Source organism: Ovis aries, chromosome 2 (genome assembly GCF_016772045.2).
Source record: "Ovis aries strain OAR_USU_Benz2616 breed Rambouillet chromosome 2, ARS-UI_Ramb_v3.0, whole genome shotgun sequence".
Lineage (NCBI taxonomy): Eukaryota > Metazoa > Chordata > Mammalia > Artiodactyla > Bovidae > Ovis > Ovis aries.
Genome location: NC_056055.1, coordinates 242,621,854 through 242,628,268, shown reverse-complemented (window position 1 = coordinate 242,628,268; position 6,415 = coordinate 242,621,854).

The following is a 6,415-nucleotide window of genomic DNA, read 5'->3' as shown; positions in this document are numbered from 1 at the left end:
CAGACCTTTGTTGGCAAAATAATATCTCTGCTTTTGAATATGCTGTCTAGGTTGGTCATAATGTACATCACCAGATGGTCAACACCAAAATCAGATTGATTATATTATTTGCAGCCAAAGATGAAGAAGCTCTATACAGTCAGCAAAAACAAGATTGGGAGCTGACTGTGGCTCAGATCATGAACTCCTTATTGCCAAATTCAGACTTAAATTGAAGAAAGTAGGGAAAGCCACTAGACCATTCAGGTATGACCTAAATCAAATCCCTTATGATTATACAGTGGAAGTGAGAAACTTATTTAAGGGTCTAGATCTGATAGACAGAGTGCCTGATGAACTATGGACGGAGGTTCGTGACATTGTACAGGAGACAGGGATCAAGACCATCCCCATGGAAAAGAAATGCAAAAGAGCAAAATGGCTGTCTGAGGAGGCCTTACAAATAGCTGTGAAAAGAAGAAAAGCGAAAGCAAAGGAGAAAAGGAAAGATATAAGCATCTGAATGCAGAGTTCCAAAGAATAGGAAGGAGAGATAAGAAAGCCTTCCTCAGTGATCAATGCAAAGAAATAGAGGAAAAGAACAGAACGGGAAAGACTAAAGATCTCTTCAAGAAAATTAGAGATACCAAGGGAACATTTCATGCAAAGATGGGCTCGATAAAGGACAGAAATGGTCTGGACCTAACAGAAGCAGAAGATATTAAGAAGAGGTGGCAAGAATACACAGAAGAACTGTACAAAAAAGAGCTTCATGACTGAGATAATCATGATAGTGTGATCACTCACCTAGAGCCAGACATCTTGAAATGTGAAGTCAAGTGGGCCTTAGAAAGCACCACTATGAACAAAGCTAGTGGAGGTGATGGAATTCCAGTTGAGCTATTTCAAATCCTGAAAGATGATGCTGTGAAAGTGCTGCACTCAATATGCCAGCAAATTTGGAAAACTCAGCAGTGGCCACAGGACTGGAAAAGGCGTTGAACTTACCAGGTCATATTTGCTGTGGGGGTGGGAGTGGAGAGGGTGGTGGTGTTAGTGGATCCCCATCAGCTAAACTGTAGGTGGAATTGTGAGGCAGGGAGAGGCGACAACAGGGACGCCGGAATCTGGCCGTGCCAAGCTCAGTGACGGGGCCTTGGACGAGTGTGGGTAGTGGTTCTCTGCCCAGGGGGAGGTGGTAGTTGGAGCTGCTGCTGGCGGCTCACGGTTACACTGGGGCAGGAGGATCCTCTGGGTGTCACAGCCGAGCGAGGTGTAGGATCAAGCAGACAAGTAGCAATAGCAAGGTCAGTAGCCCCGGGGTGGGAATCTGGTGAAAGGGAAGAAGAGATGCAAGAACTCTTGACTCTTGATGACTCAGTCCAGACCCCTGCACTAGGAAACCTGGCCCAGCCTAGCTTGGCTTCTAGCAGTTTAAGGCTGTATCCGTGAGGCCCCAGGGCCCTCTTTTGAGTTCCTGTCTGGCAAAGCTCAGGGCCATCAAAAGAATTTACTGTTTGTTTTAACTAATACCTGACCGAAGTCTCTCACCTCCCTTTCTTAGAGCATTTACTAACAAATTTATTCCCAGAGCATTTATTTTCCCTCTATCCCTTTGAGATGTATATGTAATTCTTACAACTCAGTGGCGTCTTTCCCAAGGACCTGAGAGTCATCCTCTTGAAAGGTATCACCAGAAAGGATGGGACCTCCGTCTCCCAGTCTCTTCCCTCCATACTCCCTCCATTCTCTATTTAAAATGCCCTGATCAGGGACTTCCTGTGTGGTCCAGTGGCTAAGACTCTGTGCTCCCAATGCAGGGGGCCTAGGTTTGATCCCTGGTCCGGGAGCTAGATCCCACAAGCCACAACTGAGACCTGGCCCAGCCAAAAAATAAACAAATAAATAAAAATGCCCTAGTCACCTAGCACAAATATCACAGAGCTCAGCAGTGTCCCTAATGTTGGTGTGTGTGTGTGAAGTCGCTCAGTCATGTCTGACTTTTTGAGACCCTGTGGACTGTAGCCTGCCAGGCTCCTCTGTCCATGGGATTCTCCAGGCAAGAATACTGGAGTGGGTTGCCATTTCCTTCTCCAAGGGCTCTTCCCAACTCAGGGATCAAACCCAGGTCTCCTGCTTTGCAGGCAGACTCTTTATCCTCTGAGCCACCAGGGAAGCCTAAATCTGGCTTCATGGAGAAGGAAATGGCAATCCACTCCAGTATTCTTGCCTGGAAAATCCCATGGACAGAGGAGCCTGGTAGGCTACAGACTATGGGGTCACAAAGAGTCAGACACGACTGAGCAACTTCACTTTCACTTTCATTGTTTTAACTCAGATCCAGCTTTGTTTATCTTTGACAGTTGCTAAGGAGTTGGCAACGGCCTGGGGAGCTCAAAGCTATAGAGGGCGAGTCAGAGGTGTGCTGGTGTCCAGGCCAGGGTGACGATGACCGATGAACCGCTGCCTCGGACGGCAGTGGTCTGGGCAGTGACTGAGGACACAATGGAGGCTGCACACGGGGGCTTTGGTCCAGAAGCGGCAACAAAGTGTGCAGTCCAGAGTGGATGGATGTGGGCAGAGAACATGGGAGATTCAGTCTCTTGGAAGCCCTCGGAGAGAGGCAAGAGGGGGCCAGGAACCGCAGAAAGGAGGCAGCTGGCATTCTGCTTCTGCACTGGTGTCGGTGTTGGATCAGAGTCTTTCTCTCTGTTGATGGGGCCGCATTTGGGCACACAAACAGCAGAAGCAAACCCTTGTGTGTTATTGTGGCAGTTCTTGGAGATTCCTGTTCACCCATGAATCTCTTTACTGGAGACCATTTCTAGAGGTCATGATCATTGACCTCTTGATTGAAAGGATTTTTTTTTTTTCCCCCTCTTTTTCCCAGCAGGAGGGAAAAAGTTCCTTTAGAGGAGAAAAAATAGTGAAAAGAAAATTCTAGTAAGTAACATGGAAGGCCCTTCTTGTATGTGGTAGCTAAATGAATGGGTTCTCAGAGTGAGGTCAGACTTTTGGAAAATTAAGAAAGCCCTATTGAGGGCAGGAGTCTTCCCAGGTGTCGCTCGTGGTAAAGACTCTACCTGCCAATACAGGAGATACAAGCGATGCGGGTTTGACCCCTGAGCTGGGAAGATCCCCTGTAGTAGGAAATGGCAACCTACTCCGGCATCCTTGTCTGGAATATTCCATGGGTGGAGACAGGAGCCTGGCAGGCTACAGTCCATGGGATTGCAAAAGAGTCAGACATGACTGAGGACTTGTCAGCAGTGATTCCAGGGAGGGGAGGGGCAAGAGAGGTGGAAACAGGGGACAAAACCGAGAACCCAGGACCAGAAGGCTCCCTGCCTGCCTTCTGGTGACTAAGGGTTGTAATTTCAAAGCTGAATTTGGAGTGATATTCAATTTCTATATATAGGCTTCATATTTGCTATAGTTCAGCTCAGTTCAGTTCAGCCACTCAGACGTGTCTGACTCTTTATGACCCCACGGATTTGCCATAGTATTTGCAGTTAATTATGTTTCCTCCTCTAGTTTTGTGCTAAGAGGAATCACTGTTGTTCCAGATATTTTTCTCAGATTAAGTTGTGGGGAGCACATGCTATCTGAAGTGGGGGTACCCCAAAAGGAAATGGTACTTACCCAACACAGGGCTTCAGGTGGATGAGCTTAGTCATCTCACAACCTATCTTCAAAAGTAAACATCAAAAAAATTTTTTTTAATTTATTTTTTAATTTATTATTTTGAAAGAAATTAAAAATAAGTTTATTTGGTTGCACTGGGTCTTAGCTGGGACATGCAAGATCTTTAGTTGCGGCATGCAGACTCTTAGTTGCAGCCTGTGGGATCTAGTTTTCTGACCAGGGATTGAACTTGGGTCCCCTGCATTGGGAGCGTGGAGTCTTAACCACTGGACCATCAGGAAGTCCAAAAACTTTTTTCTTAATTTCAAAATATATTTAGGGTTACATAAAAGAAGCAAGATTCAGAAAGGTGATGCTGTATAATTCCATTACATGAAGCCCAAAAACAGGTAGAAACTAATATATGATTGTAAAAATCAAAATAGCAGTCACGTCTGAAAGGGCTTGACTGTCAAGGGCTCATGAACGTTCATGAAGAAACTAACTGGGTTGATTAAAATGTCTTTCATCTTCTTTTAAATATGGGTATTCTTGTTTTATATATTTTTCAAAACTCAACAAAATATACACTTAAGACTTACGTATTTTCTGCATACAAATTATATTACAACAATAATTAAAAAAATTTTGTTAAGGTACAGTGAGCCTTCAAGTTTTAGATGAACTAGCTTGGATTACTAGCTCCTTTCCTTGAAATCAAACCTGGAGAAACTATGGAAGCCGGAAGGAAACAGACTCCAGAATCAACGGAAAATAACGATGAGGCCACCAAATTAACCACGAATTCTCTCTGCACCTCTGCCCCTACCCCAGACGGAGGCTGCCGTGAACCTGAGTGTGGGAGGTGGGTGCCTGCAGGCTGTGTTAGACCGAGGAAGCCTGCAGTGGGGGGTGAGTCTGGAGGAAAATGGTTTTGCTTTTTTTTTCTTTTTTGGATCTGTGTGTATATTTGGACAACTACCTGTTTGATCCAGACTTGTTTTGGTTTATGTGTCTCCTTTGCTTCTCCTTGCCTTCTGGTGTCTTAGAACGAAGCTTCACCTTCCCAGGGTAGGTACCTGTTGCAGGAAAAATAGGGCACCGGGTGATGGTCATGTCCCAGGTCTCGGGCAAGTCCACGGGATAGGCTGCCAAGTGAGAGTTCTTGGCTTCTCGAGAGTAAGAGTTCAAGATCGAGTCACAGTAAGGTGAAAACAAATTTATTTAGAAACACATTCCATAGACAAAATGCAGGCCATCTCAGAAGGGGAGGTGGCCCCAGGGTACAGAGTCATCTTGGAAAGTGATAGCACCCCAAAATATGGCGTGGTTAGTTTTTATGAGCTGGGTTATTTCACAGGCTAATGAGTGGGAGGACTATTCCAACTCTTTTTGGAGAAGGGATGGGAATTTTCAGAATTTGGGCCACCACCCAATTTTGACCTCTTATAGTCAACCTGTCTTGGCGCCTGTGGGTGTGTCACAGATTATGCTAATGTATTACAGTGAGCATATAATGAGGCTCGAGGTCTACTGGAAGTCACATCTGCCATCTTGGACCTCGTACGTTCCAAGCAGTTTTCATCCAGTCCTCCACGGCTGTCATTCTCTTAAAGGTTATGCCCTGCCCCTCTTCCCTCCTGTCTCATGCGGGGTGATGTTGGCCTTTCAAAAGCCCTACTAGGGTTAGAATGCAAGTGGAAACATGATTTACTCTTGCTTTCTCCGTCGGCAGGGCTGGGGAATCAGTTTAGGGAGACGGCTTCCTCTTGAGGTTTCTTCTTTCTGAGGGTTTGAGGGGAAAGTGTGAGCAGTGTGAGCTGCATGGTGGGGTGGCTAGGCCACCAGGCAGCACTCTCGGTCACCTGGGGATACCTGCGGTGGGGGTGCTCCTGGACCTGGGGTCGTCCCCTTCCTTCTTAAGGGTTCTTAAAGGTTGATGTAATTCGAACTTTAACTTTCCACTTCCTGCTACTGCTGCTGCTAAGTCGCTTCAGTCGTGTCCGACTCTGTGCGACCCCATAGACGGCAGCCCACCAGGCTCCCCCGCCCCTGGGATTCTCCAGGCAAGAACACTGGAGTGGGTTGCCATTTCCTTCTCCAAGGCATGAAAGTGAAACGTGAAAGTGACTTACCTCCAGACAAATTAGCTGATCCATAGCTAATCCGATTCTGATTATTTAGCAACACGTTAAAACTTGGTTCCATTTAATCAGTCTCACTTTCCTTTTTTCTAAAAAAGATATTTAAATGTTTATTCATTTATTTGTCTCAGTTTAGGCACACAGGATCTTTGGTTGCAGCCGGTGAACTCTCAAACTCCGGCCCCCTGCGCTGGAAGTGCAGGGTCTTAGCCCCTGGACCACCAGGGAAGTCCCTCCTCATCTCATTGCTGGCTAGTTTGGATGGCATAGACACAGCTCTTTTCCTCTATTGCATGCTTTATTTTTTTGCTCTTTAATATCAGTCCCACCTTGGCAATTCCTTCCAGATTGTAACTCCTATAACTCTCTGTTCCTCATTTTCTCACCTCTTGCAAACTAAATATCTCTACATTTGGTATTTTTGTAATTTTGCCTCTTACTAGTGCTTTCAAGATTATCACAGGCTTTATGCTTATTGGGTATGATGGGGCTGATGATGTGTGAAAAATTACTTGGGCACAAAGATATCAACACGGTTGAGTGAAGGACTCTATTGTGCAGAGGCAGGTCTGAAATGACCTTTCACTATACCCGGTGCCATCTGTCGGTGGAGGAAGGGTTGACATTCTTTTTTCTGTTCTTATTTCTGTGAATCTATAGATGTTGAA